The 19,223-nt window shown below is 40.4% G+C and overlaps 1 long non-coding RNA gene across 4 annotated transcripts in view; it reads right to left on the bottom strand.

Annotated features, from left to right (window-relative positions):
* LOC123373069 overlaps nucleotides 1-19,223 on the bottom strand; it is a 79,800-nt gene that overhangs the window by 36,539 nt on the left and 24,038 nt on the right. For 2 of the 4 annotated variants that reach the window (XR_006580546.1, XR_006580548.1), the window contains exons 4-5: nucleotides 17,977-18,046; nucleotides 17,127-17,505 (exon numbers count right to left, since the gene is read on the bottom strand). This is a non-coding gene — a long non-coding RNA (uncharacterized LOC123373069). The remainder of the gene's footprint in view (nucleotides 1-17,126; nucleotides 17,506-17,976; nucleotides 18,047-19,223) is intronic. The other 2 variants (XR_006580549.1, XR_006580547.1) reach the window with 2 other exon arrangements.

Raw genomic sequence — 19,223 nt, 5'->3', positions numbered from 1 at the left:
GTATGTATTTTAGTTAAATTCCTGTGTGCGAACACATGTATTCCCCACCTCCTGTGAAGAGACACAAAGTGAGATCTGAACTTCAAATCAAGGCATTAGAACCATAGAATATCAGGGTTGGAAGGGACCTCAGGAAGTCATCTAGTCCAACCCCCTGCTCAAAGTAGGGCCAATCCCCAGACAGATTTTTACCCCAAGTCTCTAAATGGCCTTCTCAAGGATTGAACTCACAACCCTGGGTTTAGGAGGCCAATGCTCAAACCACTGAGCTATCCCTCCCCCTGTCAAAACTTACTGTTAACAGCATCTTTTGAAAAAAAGATTTTAATGTAAAAATCATGGGTTGTAAGAGATCTTTTTAGAAATGTAGGAAATATTGAATCAAATTTTGTTCTTACTTATACTGGTGTAAATCTTCAGTGACTGCAGTAAGGTTACCTCAGATTTACAGCAGTGTAACTACCACCCTTATCTTCCACTCCTTCTTATACACATGTGACTGACAAAGTCTTTAATGGCTCTGCTAATGTTTCTCTTGTCACAGTATGTACCTAAGGAGCCTTTACTGCATGCATTTGGTATGCAAAAAGTTCTTATGAAAATTTTGATGAATAGCACTTATGGCAGTTTTGCAGAAAAACTTTTACAAAACTAAACATTGTGAGGATTTAAAAAATAAATATTTAAGTATCTTTAGTGTACATGAAAGCCCTGGAACCTGCATTATCCTAGCCATAGAATAGATACATCATAGTCAGTTGTATCCAAACTCACCTTGCTAATAATGTGCTTCCCCCTCTCCTGGAGGGAGACATACTAGGTCAGAGGGTTCAGATTCCCATCCACACAGTTTTTGGCTTCTCTACTGAGTCTCACACTATAGCAACTAATGACAATTGTAATTTTTAGGATATGTTACATCAAGCCAATAGGAAGTTGCATGAAACCACATCTCAGTTCACAAAGGAATAAGAGCCATTGGGTAGACAGGTATATTTCACTAATGACTGGATATTTCTCTCAGGGAGCATGTGACCAGTGGCCTATACGGTGACCAGATAACCTTCTTAAAATAAAAGTATGGTTCATTTTAACAGTAATAACAAAGCATTTAGAGAAAAAGGATTTTAAAAGCAAAAGTCTTCACATCCATCTTACCTGAACTACTAACATCCCCTGATGGTAAACTAGTAAGGCCTAAATGCCTCAGACTCTCAGAGTGGGTTGTGGGAAACAAAGGGTAGGAATAAATGGACAGTTTTCAAAATAGAGAGAGGTAACTAGCGGTATCCCCCAGGGGTCTGTACTGGAACCAGTCCTATTCAACATATTCATAAATGATCTGGAAAAAGGGGTAAACAGTGAGGTGGAAAATTTGCAGCTGATACAAAACTACTCAAGATAGTTAAGTCCCAGGCAGATTGCAAAGAGCTACAAAAGGATCTCTGAAAACTGGGTGACTGGGCAACAAAATGGCAGATGAAATTCAATGTTGATAAAGGCAAAATAATGCACATTGGAAAACATAATCCCAACTATACATATAAAATTATGGAGTCTAAATGAGCTGTTACCACTCAAGAATGAGATCTTGGAGTCATTGTGGATATTTCTCTGAAAACATTCAATCAATGTGCAGTGGCAGTCAAAAAAGCAAACAGAATGTTGGGAATTATTAAGAAAGGGATAGATAAGAAGACAGAAAATATCATATTGCTACTATATAAATCCATGGTACGCCCACATCTGCATACAGATGTGGTCACCCCATCTCAGAAAAGATATAATGGAATTGGAAAAAGTTGAGAAAAGGGCAACAAAAATGATTAAGGGTATGGAATGGCTTCCATATGAGGAGAGAGTAGTAAGACTGGGACTTTTCAGCTAGTAAAAGAGGCAACTAAAGGGGGGGATATGATAGAAGTGTATAAAATCATGACTGGTGTGGAGAAAGTAAATAAGGAAGTGAAATTTATTCCTCATAACACAAGAACTAGGAAATTTCTCTAAGGTGCCACAAGGACTCCTTGTTGTTTTTGCTGATTCAGACTAACATGGCTACCACTCTGAAACAAGAACGAGGGGTCACCAAATGAAATTAATAGGCAGCAGGTTTAAAACAAACAAAAGGAAGTATTTCTTCACACAACGCACAGTCAAGGTGGAACTCCTTGCCAGAGGATGTTGTGAAGACCAAGACTATAACAGGGTTCATAAAGGAACTAGATAAATTCATGGAGGATAGGGTCCATCAATGGCTATTAGGCAGGATGAGCAGAGATGGTGTCCCTAGGCTTTGTTTGCCAGAAGCTGGGAATGGGCAATAGGAGATGGATCACCTGATGATTACCTGTTCTGTTCTTTACCTCTGGGGCACCTGCATCCACCTTGATTGCACTGGTCTCACTAGTGCTACAAAAGTAATTTTCCTTCTCTTGATAGTCACTCCTTCTTGTCAACTGTTGAGACTAGGCCACTTCCACCTTAAGTGAATTGCCTTCATTAGCACTGACCCCCCCACTTAGTAAGGCAACTCACATCTTTTCATGTTCTGTAATATTTATACTGCTTACTGTATTTTTCAATCCATGCATCTGATGAAGTGGGTTTTAGCCCATGAAAGCTTATGCCCAAATACATTTGTTAGTTGCTAAGGTGCCATAAGGACTCCTCATTGTTTTTGCTGATACAGACTAACACAGCTACCACTCTGAAATCTGTCAGAAGACAGGATACTGATGGAACTTTGGTCTGACCCAGTATGGCCATTCTAATGTTCTATATTCTTATGGGTCAGACTAGTCCTCTTGAACAACCAATTCTTCTCTTTAGAGAGTATTCAGTTTTAAACAATTTTGATATCTGGGTCCCAGGCCTTGCGCATCAAAACCAGTTTCATAAGTTGGCTGGAGCCGCAAGATAGCATTTACAAAGTTCAGGCATTGTCTTTTAACAACCCTCAAATTTTTACCAAGAGATGGCTTACTTGTTTCCCTTCTTGGCTGATTTTTCCTAGCAAACCCCACCATTAAACTAAACTGACATAGTTCTACAGTAAACATCCCAATAACCAGGTCAACACAGTGCTCATAAATTATTACAGAGATGCTCCAATTGTCACAGCATTCATTTACAACAGAGAACTTGTCTCTTCAAGTTCACTGAGCCATCTAGTCAAACCATGCTTTTTTAACTAACAACCCTCAAACCAATCAGCCAGCATGAAAGACTAAGAGCCTTGCTTATACCAGATTTACATTAGTCAGTGAAGTTACTTTTTAGTTACACTGCTGCAATGATAGAAGGAGGCCCTAACTGCCACCAACATGTAATTTTAAAATCAAATTGACTTAAAACTTACAGAATTCCTGAAATATACAGTTATATAATTGAAAAGTGGCTGAATGGATTTTTCTCCAAGATTTGTAGAAATAAATTACTCCTGGGCTGGACACTTGTGCCCCAGAGTAAAATTTTGTAGCCGAGATTATGAACCCTGAATTGAAACATTTAGAATGAAAAAAGCTGATAGAACCTTCACTGAACTGGAGAAAATTGGGCATCTGTAATGTAGTACATTTTCCAAGTACAAATAAAGTAACACATTGGGGTCTGTTCTGCTGGGAAATACTAATACTGGATGTATTGTCTGGGGTGTAAGATAAACAGAACAGTGGTGGAACATGAATCTTCTATCTAAATTACATTAAATCTGTATTCAGTTGGCTAGATCCCTAGGTGTGTATTAAGGTTTTCAGCAGTTATCTAGTGGCGAAGGAGTGCACAGACCCAGGAGAAATGGGGGGGGGGGGGGGCAGAGAAAGTAACAGGAGTTAAGCTGGTCTCAGTGAAAAAGTAGTGGAAACTTTCAAATTGAACCTTAAAACAAAAACCTAGTTCCACAAAAACTTTAATTTTCCAGGCAAGTTTAACTTGTTCAATTGGCATTTCCCCAGGACATAATCCAAGGTCTAAATATTGCAGCATTGCAGGGCAGGGTAAGTCTTAGCAAAGAAAAAAAATATTGAACAATTTCTGCTATATGCTAGTTACAGGCTTTCCTTCAGCTTCACGGGTGCACATTTTCTCATTCCACAGATGTGGAATGAGAACATACCTGAACATACATATTGGGTTAGATTTTGAAATCCAAGCCTCTTTATTTGAACCCACAGTCATTGTGGGTGCACCTGATGACATTTAGATGCTAAATACCTGAATGGGTCAGCATATCTGGGACTCAGATAATGAAATTACACCAATAGCTCCTGCAATATTGCAGATGCAAAAGAAGATGCCCATTTAAGGCCAGAGCTAGTGAGGCTAATTAATGCAAAGAAAAGCAGTTTTTTCCTGTTAAGTATAATTTTAATAGTTCTATATGTGAAAGAGCAGCATGTTTCAAAACTCAGGCAAAGAGCTAGGAAATACCATCTTTCAATCTTCCTGTGCTCCTGTTGCAGCACAGAGTAGAGTTGCACACCATTAATTTATAGGATTCCCTCAGAACTGTACAAGGACTTGCTTTAGAAGGTTAAAATTGATTTTCATCTCGGCATTCTGAAATCCCATGGTGAGCATGGTGTTCCATAATTTAAACAAAGGAGGAAAGAATTAGTCGCAGAAGCTGAGGTGGCAGCTCTTTTTTCAGGTCTCACAAGTGGCAGAATCAGCAGCACCAGCATGGAGCTAGCCATGCTCTCCCCCAGGCCTCCAAATGTCGGAGCAACGTCTTGCTGCACCCTAAGCATTACTGAATCCTGCTTTTGGAGTTTACTATTCTGAGATGAGATTGTCAGCTATTAAACTTGCCTAAAATCAGAACCCAAATACACATCAGTGATATGCCCACTGGGATGGGATAGGAAGCAAGTGTATCAAGGCAGTTGAAACACCACTCAATTTGCAGCTAGTTTGTAGTATGTGGAGTTATTATTTATACCCCATAGTAATTCACAAACTAGAGAAAAATGCAGCTGTAAAATTATTACACCAACTTTCATCATTCTTTAATGCTTCAAATAAAAATGTCTGCAACAGGTAGGAAAATAACTGAGTGTCCTCCCTGGACGAAGTTTCATCCTAAATGCTAACCTTAGTAATATTACTGATACACAGTCAGCTAAACCCCAGTTCCCATCTGTGGTTGTACATTTCAAATGTTCTTTATGCTGAATACTCTATGGCCAAGAAATTAGTCCTGCTGAAAAGATCTAAAGAGAAAAGCATCTGCATATGTCAGCACAAGGCAGAAGAGATTGAATTTGAAAAAAATGTAATGCAACCTGAACAGCCCTTTGAGTCTTTGGAGAAATCATAGTGTGACATTGCATTCTATATGATTTTATGAAAATATGCTAATAAGTGTGAATATAATGTAACTGGAATATGCTTTATGCAAAAGGTCTCTTGTAAAGTATCATTACAAAGCTTATAATCCACTGAGTGTGGTCGTCCAATTTGTATAAATGTATCATTCTTGTATCTGAAACTAGAAATATGAAATATAACTCTGAGGTCCTATTGTAATTATGCAAAGTGTGAGGCATTAATGGTGGCTTGGAATCTTGATGGCTCCCATTAACCAGGACAATTGACTGTAAATGGCTCTGTTTACTTGTAAGTCTACCTGTGTGCTGGCAAGTGGGCAATGAAGTCTTACAGTGACATGTGATCATGTCACCTGAATTGGAATCCATCTTTAACCTGGGGCTTTTCCATTTTGAAGGAGGGGTGGGAACCCAGAGGGACAAAGGATTCCCACCTTGTGCAAAAGATATACAAGAGGGTGGAACAGAACCAAGGGGGCTGCAGCCATGAGAAATCCCCTAGCTAGCACCTGAGCTGCAACAAGGACTGTACCAGGGAAAGGATTGGGCCCAGACTAGAAGGAGGCTAGTCTGTCAAAGAAGCTCATTGGAACACCTTATTGGAGAGTGAGATTTATCTGCATTTAGCTTCCTACTGTATTAGGCTTAGACTTAACCCAGAGTAAGTATTAATACCTGGGGGGGGGCAGCTATGCATATCTCTCTATCAGTGTTATAGAGGGCGAACAATTTATGAGTTTACCCTGTATAAGCTTTATACAGAGTAAAACAGATTTATTTGGGATTTGGATCCCATTGGGAGCTGGGTATCGGAGTGCTGGAGACAGGAGCACTTCTTAAGCTGTTTTCAGTTAAGCCTGCAGCTTGTGGGGGACGTGGTTCAGACCCAGATCTGCGTTTGCAGCAGGCAAGCGTGTCTGGCTCAAACAAGGAAAGGTACTGAAGTCCCAAGCTGGCAGGGAAAATGGGCTCAGAGGTAGTCCCAGCACATCAGGTGGCAGTCCCAAAGGATCCCACAGCCCCCAACTAAAACCTCTCCAGCGCATCATCAAGGATCTACAACCTATCCTGAAGGATGATCCTTCACTCTCATAGACCCTGGGGGCAGGCCAGTCCTCGCTTATAGACAGCCCCCCAACCTGAAGCAAATACTCACCAGCAACTACACACCACACAACAAAAACACTAACCCAGGGACCTATCTATCCTTGCAACAAAGCCTGTTGCCAACTCTGTCCATATATCTATTCAGGGGACACCATCATAGGACCTAATCACATCAGCCACGCTGTCAGAGGCTCGTTCACCTGCACATCTACCAATGTGATATATGCCATCATGTGCCAGCATTGCCCCTCTGCCATGTACATTGGCCAAATCAGACAGTCTCTAGGCAAAAGAATGAATGGACACAAATCTGACATCAGGAATCATAACATTCAAAACCCAGTAGGAGAACACTTCAACCTCTCTGGTCACTCAATAACAGACCTAAAAGTGGCAATTGTCAACCAAAAAACTTCAAAAACAGACTCCAACATGAAACTGCAGAACTGGAATTAATTTGAAAACTGGATACTGTCAGATTAGGCCTGAATATACGCTGGGAGTGGCTGGGTCATTACAAAACCTAAACCTAATTCCCCCAATACTAATTTCCCCCTACTGTTATTCACATCTTCTTGTCAACTATCTGAAATGAGCCACTTTCATTACTTCAGAAGTTATTTTTCCTCCCTTCATATCCTGCTGTTAACTGAATTGTCTCATTAGACTGACCTCACACTTGGTAAGGCAACTCACAACTTTTCATGTGCTGTGTATTTATATCTGTGATCCAACCCGTCACACATAGTATAACCAAGTTGAGTTTACCAGCACTGAATATCATAGAAACTCTACATTTACACTCTGTGATCTCACAACACTGTCATAGGGGTGCACTAACTCACACTGTCTCTAGACATTTATGCTATGCTCATTACGCTGGTATCTGAAGCTCCTGGAATACAGAAAAAATGTACTGGTGACTTTACCAGGGTTGCAAGAGTGAGAAAGAAAATAAAGTCCTGGGGGAAATTAATTGGTTTACATTAGTAAATAGAAAGTTTGAAAGAAATATGCAAGGTGGACTGCAACACTTATATATGATCAATCTACTTATTAGCTATTCCAGCATAAGAGCACTGGATTTCCTGTTTAAATCTGCATTATAGCCTTTTCAGACTCTTTAGGCCAGGTCTTTACACTTAAAACGCTGCATCAGTGCAGCTGTAGCACTTAAGGGAAGATGCTCCTACACCGACAGGAGAGCTTCTCCTGTCCACGTAGTTAATCCACCTCCATGAGAGGCAGTAGCTATGTCAACGGGAGAAGCTCTCCTACCAACATAATGCTGTCCACATCAGGGGTTAGGCTGGTATAACTATGTCACTTGGGGTAGGGGTGGACTTTTCACACCCCTGAGCAACATAGTTATAGTGCTATAAGTCTGTAGTGTAGATCTGGTCTTAGTGAGTGGGAGATGCTAACATTTTATATTTACAGGCAAAGAGTTAGACTAGTCAATTATTGGAAAACAACAAAAAGCAACTTCCAGCAAAATCACCTTTATTTGCTAAAATTGAAGTCATTTGTCTGTGTTTACAGGGTCCATGGAGGCAGGTATAGTTCAGCGTACTCTTTCCCACCGACTTCAGTCCATTGTGATATAGCATAGATCCAGCAGATGGGACGATATGCTATGAAACTAGTGCAGAAGCTAGAGATATGCCAAAAATTTGGCAATGCTGACAAATGGCTGGAAATGCTTGTTTTGTGGGGTTTGGGGGGCAGGCAGGTTGTCAGGATTCACAAAAAACAAAAACATAGTTTTGGCTTCACATTGGTAAAGGATACCTATTCCAATTGAAAATAATATGCAAAGGTCAGGTTTTTAAGGTCCAGGTCTTAAAAAAGAAAAGAAAAGGAAAGAAAAGAAAAGGTATTCTTTTGGCCTAGAAACTCCAGGTCTTATTTTGCCCTTTCCTGTAACAAGGGGAGAGGGTACTAGAATGCCAGCCAGAAAACATCAGATTCTCCAAAGAAACAGTGGAAGTTTTGCTTTCTTTGCACACCAGCCTGAAAAGGCTGGCCTTGTCCTGTTTTCCCCCCTGAGTGCAGGTAATTGTAAGCACCAAGTATCTCCATTCTCATGAGATAAGTTCCCATGGCCCTTTTTCCATTCCAAACCCCTCAGAAAACTGAAGAACCATGGATACCATCCTTAGACCTAGGTACTGTCCAGAATAATAATCTTACAAACAACACACACACACACGCACACAAACAAACAGGCAATATAATAAAATGCAGTACTTGTTAACACTTTAAGAAGTGTTTTTAGTATCCCCATATCCTTCACGCCAGTATAAATGAGAATGAAACCTAAAAGAAAAAATATTGGGGCTGATTCTGCAAGTAGCTAATGAGCACCTCCTGCAAGATACTCAGGACCTTCAACTCTGAGATCACTGTGCGTGAATTGAGCAGCTTCTGACAACACTCAATACAGTGCAATAATGGGCCCTATATCTGAAGGTTTTTGGTTTTTTAAAAAAAATCTAAATGAGGTAAAATCTTTCTGTAAGAAAAATGAAGTTATAGCCACTTACCAGTAAATACAACACTACAATAAACTGGGTATTTTTTTGCTTTGGTTTGGGAAATAGCCCAGGATTTTGATTCATATAATTAAGGAGATAGGTTGCATTGCAGAGATTTTTGCCCAGAGTACCATATTCAGTCATTTCACACAATCATTTGACAGAGCAAGGACAAGGTTGTTGTTAGACTTGGCTCATGTTTCAGTTTACTTCATGGCCAGAAAAATACAGATGATCGATAATGAAGGGAAAAATACCGACAACCAACCAAAACACACTTCTTGCAGCATTTACAATTTATATTTAAAATGTTATTACTTATTAGCATAAATGTCAAGTTTTGTGAATAACAAAATAAAGAATATTAAGAACAATCAATTGTTCTTCCTTGAATGAATGCTTCAAAATATTTTATTGGGTATTGCTGTTAATGATGCTTAGCAACTTCAGATAATGAAAATCAGGACAGTTACAGCTGAAATATGCACGTCTTTAAATGCCTCATCTATCCTAGGGGAGGCGGATGTCCAGAATTGTCACTGGCCTTGTGTTACTGCTCTCTTTTTCATATCAAAGTAAAAAATGAGATGTTGTCTTCTGGGGTCATAGAAATCAATCAGTAAGGAAGCAGTTTAAAAAACTGTAATAAATTAGTATTGGTAGAGGCAGCTACTATACCTAGGGAACATCTTTTCCTTATATTTCTACTGCCATTAATAAGAGCTTTGATTCATATATTCATCAACAAAAGTTCTGGCAAGTATAGCAAAACAGGCATCCAACAATAGAAACAAACTATAGGAATGGAACTATCTTTTTATTGGATTATTCATATCTCTGTTAAGTTCCCTCTAAAGTAATTAAAGAGTGATGCAATCATCTAGAGGATAAATCATTCCTGCAAAACTTATTTGCAAGATGAATATATGAAAGCAGAAGGGGAAAGGAGGGGAAAATGCTATGTGACTAGATAAATTGTTTCAAGTATTTATTTATTTTCTATTATGCATTAGGTATTAAAAAGGATTATGGAAATTAGATAGGATTGAGATGAGTGTTCTCTTCTTGTGGCAAATGACTTTCAGGACAGCAGTTAATTGAACTGTTTATCACAACAGAAGGTCGCAGGCATCACCACCAGAAGACTTCAGAACAAAGTGCAGCTAGCAATTCATGCTAAAAATAAATTCAGTTCTTCACCTTCATTTATGTTTATTATAAATTTTAATGTTGTTAATTTAACAAGATAAATCCTGATCATGATCATAACCACGCAGCTGAAATCATCAGCTCATCTGCTGCTATGGCTACATTTCTTAGTTACCGATTTTATTATTCAGTATTGCACTGGAGAGGAAGATCATTAAGGGTTTTATCTGGGGGTGGGTGGGGGAAAAATATATATTATGATCAGGTTATATTGCCCTGGACATCTTTATAATGATTAACCATTTCCACAGGATTCATTTTAGCTGTTCACACATTGTACTCATGCCAGGTGTCCAATTAATAGACCCAGTGACAAAAATCCTGTTTGTACACGGAACAGATACAACAGCCGCAGTAGCAGGGTTCCCCCATCACTCAACCAGTGCATTTCACCTCTGATCCAAAAAAAACCACCCCCAGGGGTGAGAGTATAAATCAGTCTTCATGCCCACCCAATCCGTGGCTTCTCTGTTGAAGCTTCCAACAAGGTTGCCAATTAGTGTCAGATGAACTGAGCTGATGGGATTTTTGTGATGTGAGTACCCATCAGCTGGGAACTGTGCTGAAAATTAAATCCATTTTACATCCAAACAGAACAGTTTAAGCCTTTTACTGCGTTAATCATTCTAAATCAAATCAGATATAAAAAACCATGAAATATTTTAAAAGATGAAAGATGCTTTACTTTGATTGTACATGTTCTTGGGTTCATTGTCAGAGTTCCAGTGTGGGTGACCGTCCATACAAAGTGTACCTTCTTATCACCTGTTTAATGTGCTGTCAATATTGAGATCATCTAGGCAAACAATCTGCAAGAAAAGCAACTCACCAGGGATTGGAAATAATTAACTTGGAGCTTTGCATTTCCCTCATCTCTTAATAGCAGTACAGTTCAGGTAGCTTGCACCAATGAACATGTCCATTGGAGTGTTCCCTCAGCTGATGAATAGTATCATCAGAGGTCATTAGCAGGTCAGTCTTTGTAAGGGGGTGGGTTGGAAGTGCCTAGCATACAATTGAAAGTTCTCTGCTGAGTAATCTTTCATAAGAAAAAGATTATGTCAATGGATGTAAAAAAGGGTGGGTAGCTATTGTCATAACATTTATGTACTTTCAATCATGTCAAGCTACAGGAACAACTTGAGATCTTTAATGCCAGATTTTCAAAGAGGTCTCAACTTTCCTTATGCATTCACATTGCAATTTTGTATGTTAATTAATGTTTCATTCAGAGAGTTTACGTGCTCAAAAGCCTATGGCCCAAACATACTGTACTGAAGTTAGTTAATCTGTTGTACTGTCTATGATTCGGTACTTCCTACTGGGAGTGATATTGAATTTAGGTTATCTTTGGAGGTCATTATACTGTTAGCTTTTCATTAAGCCACACATTCAATAATGCTAATTTTCAGAACATATAAACTTCATTCAGCTACAGTATGCTTGCTGCTCGCATACCCATTTCAGAGACACCACTTATTTAGCCATAGTGGGCTCTGTTGAGCTGTGCTAAGAGAAAAGGTTTTGGGGGAAAAGAGGAGTAAGGAAGGAGGTGAAACAGGGCAATCGGAGGATGTGGAAGGCAGGAAAAATGACTGTTCCATTCTGGAAAGTGAAAACCTATATCCTGTTGTGTTCTGTTACTAAATTTTGATGTGGATCAATGGCCAGCAAGGAAATTGCCCAGTTTTAATGTCAAACATGGGGAAACACTTACATCCCTCTGCCTGAGACTGTGAGCCTGATGGCTCCAGAATGCCTTCAACTGCTTTCACTTCTCAGCAAGTGTTGAGCCAAGGGAGAATTCATTTTAAAATGTGTAATAACAGAATTCATTTAGATTCTGATGAATATTTTATTTTTAATCTCATCAATAAATTAAGAATGAATGTTGTTTTTATTAGTTAAAACATGAGATTTATGGAAAGTAAAACTATGTTGTACACTCTGTGAGGGCTATGAGGAAGAACTGTGATGCCTCTGTCTCTCACCAGCAACTACCTTAAAAATGTTAAGGTTCAGTTTAGATGGAGAGCTGGGTTGAAAGTCAGGCCCTTTCTTATCCTACTCAATTCAGTTTGCCCATCCCCACAGCAGAGTGCTAGGGGCCTTCGGTGAGGTGCCGAACACCCTGAACACTCACTGAAGTAAACTCACAGCTTGCAAGATTGGTTTTCTAGTGATAAAATGAGAACAATAGGTCAGGTCCTCAGTAAATTAGCCTAGATACAGCAAAGTCACTGCACTGTGCCAGTTCACATCAGATGAGGATCTGGCCCAAGTCTGTAGGCCCTTGAGTTGATCCATAACCCTCCTACATCTCAGGAAGGCTGTCGTGTGTGATAGAGACATCAAGGCTGGGATTAGCAAAGGAGACAAAGGAAGTTAGACACCCTGCTCCCATTGGAATTCAGCATGATTGGGGCTGTTAACTCCCTCAGGCTCCTGTGAAAATCCCATCTCTAGTAAATTATCCCATTCTAATCACTACCCACAGTTACTACCACAGTCCAATTAAGTGTTATCTAACAATGAAGTGGTGGAATGCTTTCAGGGTGACCCAACAACTCTCTGAATCTGGTCCATGATCAGGGCTTATCTGTCATTTTTAAGAAGCTAGCAGATAAAATTTTCTTCTTCCTATCCCCCCAGGCATACATTCCAGATTACTCTTCATATATTTCATACCCATTCTGTCACCAGTGTTGTTTCACCTGCTTAGCTAGTGCCACTGAGTACTAGGATGCCTAATAAAACCTGTATTTTCCATTCCCTTTATTCACACAAGAGACATAGCCCCAGATAAACAACTGCATTAGATTGCAGGGCTGCTCGGGGTGGGGGAGGCAGCAAGTGGGGCAATTTGCCCCAGGAACAGGGGCCCCCATGAGAGTTTTTCGGGGCCCCTGGAGCGGGGTCCTTCACTCTCATGGGGCCTGGGCCCCTGGACCTTCTTCCGCTGCCGGTCTTCGCCGGTGGGGGGTCCTTCCACTCCGGGGCAGAAGGACCCCCCGCTGCCGAATTACCGCCGAAGCGGGACTACCCACCTCCGAATTACCGTCAAAGCGGGGGCCCCCCCGCCGCTGAAGACCCCAGGTCCCCAGAATCCTCTGGGCAGCCCTGTTAGATTGAAGTGAAGGCTGAAAGTAATTCTTGCTCATTCTAATATCACAAATATATCCACAGTCCCCAATCATTTTAAGAGAGAGAGAAGATAGGAAACAAACTGAGGTTAATGTTCCAGAAACCCCAGTCATTTTAAGTTAATGCCCACCACCTTACCATCCTGAGAGTCCTCCACCAGGTGATCCTTCACAGGCCCTGTTGACTTAGTTCAGATTCCTGTTATCTTTCCCCGGTTAACATATTACCATCTGGCAGCTCTGTGCCTCAGATTGAGCTACCATCATTATCAGTAGTCTGCGAGCCTCCTGTGGCTGCAGAACCTGCAAAAATGCCAGCAGCATTTCCACTCTATTCTGAAGATGTCAGGGGAACTGTAGTGACCTGATTTTTCGGTGCCTCATTGAAATGAGGAGCATGCGGAAAACAGTTGGTAGATTCAAACAGAAGTTTGATTGTGCTTGTACCAGTGCCATGACAGACTGGCATTGCTAGTGCTCTGACTGTAGGGGATTACCACAGGAGACTTCCCTAGTCATCTGTGGACCTAAAACCTAGAGTGGCACAATCTCTCTCTCAACAGCCACAATATCTTTCAACTCGCTGAGACCGCAACAGCCTCCACAAGAACTCTTGTAACAGAATCCCATTGCCTTTTGTCACCATGGCTGGCTGGAGAGGACATTGTCAGCCAGCCTCAGAGCCACCCACAAATAGGCCAGGAAAAAGGGATGGCCCTCTACCCCTTCCCCACTATGAACCCACTTTAACTGAACACAAAGTAGTGTTTCTGCTTTGCACTTTCTGTCCCACATTGCTATATTTATTTCCATATTGAATTGTTTGTATTGATTTTGTGTAATGTTTTGTCTAATAATTTTTCTTGTAAGCCCCATGTAATATTATTTCTGACTTTCACTGTTTTGCCTAGTATCCAGTTCCAGGGCATTTATTCCATTGATAAATATTTTGCACCTCACCTCAGAAGTTCTTCTTAGTGAGCCTCTACATCAGCCACTTGCGGATAGATCTTGTGTCCATTCTCTTTTGCTGCTCCACACTTGCGCCCCCTTTGAGCATGTTCATCCTTTGGTGTGCAAACACTATATGCACATATCTTTCTAGGCGAAAGATGTGAGGATTTCCCCTGTGCTAATTTTTAAAATGTTTGCCCTGTATGCAATGCAGTTTGCTTTTGTAATCAAGTCTTGTGGACAAACAGTTTTGAATAGGTTAATCTTTAATGTCGAAGAAGCCTGTTGATCTGGGCTAGCTTTAGCATCCAATAATTAGAAACAGAAGGTAAGAGCTGTGATTTGAAACAGACTCCATTAGAACTAATGTACTGAGTCTCCCTTCTGAGCTTAATGAATTTAGGTTATATGATAGTTTGATTTATTTCTGCAATGCAAAACTGCTTTGTTTTGACCATCGTTGTGGTCTCTTTTCAGTCAGCATGAAAGCAGGGGGCCAAATTCTGATCTCAGTTTTACTGGTGTCCACAACTCTTCAGGATTTATACCAGTATAATGGAAAGCAGAATTGGGCCCAAAAATATGTGCAAAGCAATGTCATCAAAGCAGCCCTTTTTGATTTCCTACTAACATAAATCCAAATGAAATAATTTCTGGTTGCTAAATTGATTTTAATTGGAGTCAGTTTTATGTTTTGCTGCAGGGCTAATAAAAGCCAATTTTCATGTTAGACCCAGAAGAAGAAAAAAAATCAGTGCTCTGTGTAGACATAACTTCTGTGAAAATGGAGTTTGTTAGCTTATGATAACTCAGCACCAGGGGCGGCTCTATGTTTTTTGCCGCCCCAAGCACGGCAGTCAGATGGCTTTCGGCAGCATCCCTGCGGGTGGTCCACTGGTCATGCGGATTCGGCGGCATTTCTGCAGGTGATCTGCTGGTCCAGTGCCTTCAGCATACCTGTTGCCGAATTGCCCCTGAAGCTGCAGGACTGGCGGACCTCCCGCAGGCATGCTGCCAAAGGCTGTCTGACTGCCGCCCTCACAGTGACCGGCAGTGACCTCCTGTGGTTTGCCACCCCAGGCACGCGCTTGCTGCATTGCTGCCTGGAGCCACCCCTGCTTAGCACACAATGGAATGTTATCCCAAGAAATGGAGACATGCACACAATTTGGGGTGGCTCTTCTTCTGTTGCAAGCATCCTTAAGGAATTGGACCTATATATGTGAGCACAATTTATTTGTATTAGAAATACTTTTGAAGAATGTGTTTAGCTTTGGAAATTCACCAGATTGCACCAATCAGCATGCCCTATTTAAAGAAATTCCCTGGGATTCACAATGCATGAATTTGCATGGATTTTATCCCTATTCTGCAAAATACTAACACTGAGGGTGTATTTTACTCATACCAAGAACTTTTTTTAAATGACACCCTGAAAAAACCCATCCCCAAACCCGAAAGCTATAAAACGTAGAATAAAAGGAACAACCTGGCAGAGAACATCACTTCATGAATGAACATTTTTTTAAAAAGCTGTTTTGGAAGCTAGAAATCTAAATTAAAACTGATCTTGGGTGTCTTAATTTACACAGCTGGCCCCTAGGCAACAGATAATCCAAAAAATGACACCACAGTTAATAGCATTACATGGGTAATGTTTTTTAAAAGATTAGTTGCTCTTGAATAATTTATCCATTATATCAGGCAAAAATAGGTCATCAGTAAGGGGCAAGCAAGGCTTCCTATCCACTCATATCCTTGTATTCATTTTTACGAGTTACATTTACTACAGTTACTGAAAAAGAAATTGCATCTCCAGTTCCTTTGAAGAACATTTGCAGGATCCCATGGTACAGAGTTTGCCCTGAAAACTTCCCAAATGTACTTTACATAACAAGATTACATTGCCTCGATATCTTCAGTATTCCCTGCCCTTCCCAATAAGTTTCAATCCACATTTAAGTATTACATTAAAGGGACACAACAGGTGGCAACTGGCACTCTGTCTGCCCACAAACCCCGTTGCCAACTCTGTCTGCATAGCTATTCAAGGGACACCATCATAGGACCCAACCACATCAGCCACACCATCAGGGGCTCATTCACTTGCACATCTACCAATGTGATATATGCATCATTTACTAGCAATGCTCCTCTGCCATGTACATTGGCCATACCGGACAGTCTTTACGCAAAAGAATAAATGGACACAAATCAGACATCAAGAATTGTAACATTCAAAAACCAATAGGAGAGCACTTCAGTCTCCCTGGACACTCAAGAACAGACTTAAAAGTCACCATTCTTCAACAAAAACACTTCAAAACAGACTTCAACGAGAAACTGAAGAACTGGAATTAATTTGCAAACGTGACACCTTCAAATTAGGCCTGAATAAAGATTGGGAGTGGCTGGTCACTACAAAAAATAATTTACCCTCTGTTGATACTCACCCCTTCTTGTCAACTGTTGGGAATGGACCACATCACCCTAATTGAACTGGCTTCGTTAACACTGATCCCCCCATTTGGTAAGGCAACTCCCATCTTTTCATGTGCTGTTTATTTATACCTGCCTATTGCATTTTCCACTCCATGCATCTGATGAAGCGGGTTTTAGCCCACGAAAGCTTATGCCCAAATAAATTGTTAGTCTTTAAGGTGCCACAAGGACTCCTCATTGTCTTTGCCCACTGATAGTGGTGCTAAAGGAAATATTCATCTCTGTGAGGGCAGGCAACATCATGATGATGTGGAAAGGCCAAGGCCAACATTAGATCTCTGTACAGGCTGGAACACACACATTTGCCCAGTGCCTTGGTCCATCTTTATTCTGACAAGACTCACCCACTTTCTGAGCTACATCAGCAAGCTCCTGATGGAAGGTTACATCACTTCATCTGTATTCTACACAGACAGTCTGTTGCCAGCACCCAGGAGCTTGGGTTCTGCAGAAGCCAGGTACTGAATCTGGTTCCACATTTGTAAGTTCAGGTGAGTGAATAGTGGGCAAAAATGTTTGCAAATATCTTTCCAATTCTGATTCATACTTTGATTTGTCAGAAAGATGATCTGTCTCGCTAAGTCGTTTTAAAGCTCCCCATCACAGTGGTACCTGAGAATTTTCCACAAGAAGTAAACACAAAATGTGATGTCTGTCTCATTGTCTTGAGGGTGAAGGGACAATGAAGGATCCAAAGAGCTGTCATAGAGAGATAGTGGACGCCTATAAATACAATAATGAAACAAATAGAGTAGATGGCCAGATAATGAACTGGGATTTTTCTGTTTCCATTATAGGCCTTGTTATTTTTATCTGGCAAGAATATTTTTTTATATATAATGGAAATTATTGCTAACATACTGATGATTTTATAATGAAACAGAATTATCACTGTACCTACACTTCTTGTTCCTTTAAGATTTAAGTATGGGTGAAATTAGGGATTTGTTGCATGACTCATTAATTTAATCTGTTAATATCCTTGAAGTACATCAATCTCTACTGAGTATAGTATCAGTAGAACAGGACAGCCAGAATGCATCATTCCAATATTGAAGCACTTTTCATTCAGTCTTGTTGACCTTCCAGTGGTGAGGTTAGAAGAGCTGAAAAATGAACCCTTCAGTGATACGACTGACTATCATTGCAATTTAATTGTTTCTGGTGTTGGAGTAATTAGTTTTAAGGTCTTACCTTGTCAATGCTTGCACTGGTTTTGGTGGTACCAACAAATAGAATACTTTATCAGCTCTGACAGTTGTGCCTGGAAGCAAGGATTTAAAATAAACGTAATTATAGGAAAGAAATATCTTGATTACTTAAGAAATGGCTTTATTTCTTGACCTCTAAATAAGAAGAGAGATTCCAGATCTGTGATTTGACAATTCCAAGTGTATTTTTCATTTTCATAATCAGTGTCTAATTCACGCATTTAAGGTATAATTGAAAGAACAAACAAATTGTCAAGGTTCATTATGGGTAAAAATTGAACTTCAGATCTGGGTCAATGGCCAATTGGAGGATGTCTTTTTTCAGAAGAAGTAATACAGTGCACATCTACACACTTTTGTTTAGCTACAAAAGTTTTATTAGGCATAACAGCTCTATACTCTGGATTTTTATATTGGAGAACTCCTCAGGCATAGATTGATCATGCTAGTTATCAGTAACAAATGTGACAGTAAATGCTACATTATATTCAACTTGTAATAGTTGCTTCACTTTTATAGGAAACCTGGAATTAAAAAAATGCAATGAGATGCTTTCTGTTAAATACACTCCAGACTGGGGCACTATTCAGTTTTCTATTTTGTGTGTTCTCACACCATAGACAAAATTCTAGCTGAAAATTTGTAGCTAGTTCCAACTAGTCCCGATCAGTAGCTGAGGCCATAGCTACCCTCCAGGAACCACAGCAGCATAATTATGGCACTGTAGCTATGCTGGCATAACCCCACATTGTAGATGGAGCCTACAATGACAGAAGGATTTTTTCCCTCCAGTCACTGTAGGAACACCACATCCTCAAAGTGGCAGTAACTAGGGGGACAGAAGCATCCCCCTAGCAGCAGCTACACAGTTATGGCACTCAGTGGTGCACAACCTAAATTTTAAGTCTAGACAGGCCTTAGGGCCAAGATTTTCAAAAATAGGAGCCTAAAGGTCAGACTCCTAAATCCAGGCACCTGAACAGGTTGCTTGAATTGCCAGAGTGCTGATCACCCAGCACAGCCTATCCAAATCAAATTTAAGCTCCTGTTTTTCAACAGTTTGATCTAGGATTTGGAACAGTGCAACTAATCTAATAGTCTGATTATTTGGGGGGCTACTGGTCCTCAAACAAAGCATGAAAGGTCAATAGGTCAAGAAGTCCAAAACCCTACCATAACAACAACAACAACCCAAAAACACTATTTCACACACAAGTCTACCCCTGGGGA

This window comes from Mauremys mutica, chromosome 6 (genome assembly GCF_020497125.1).
Source record: "Mauremys mutica isolate MM-2020 ecotype Southern chromosome 6, ASM2049712v1, whole genome shotgun sequence".
Taxonomy (NCBI): domain Eukaryota; kingdom Metazoa; phylum Chordata; order Testudines; family Geoemydidae; genus Mauremys; species Mauremys mutica.
Note: the sequence above shows the minus strand (reverse complement) of the source record. Positions and strands in the feature narration are given on the sequence as shown.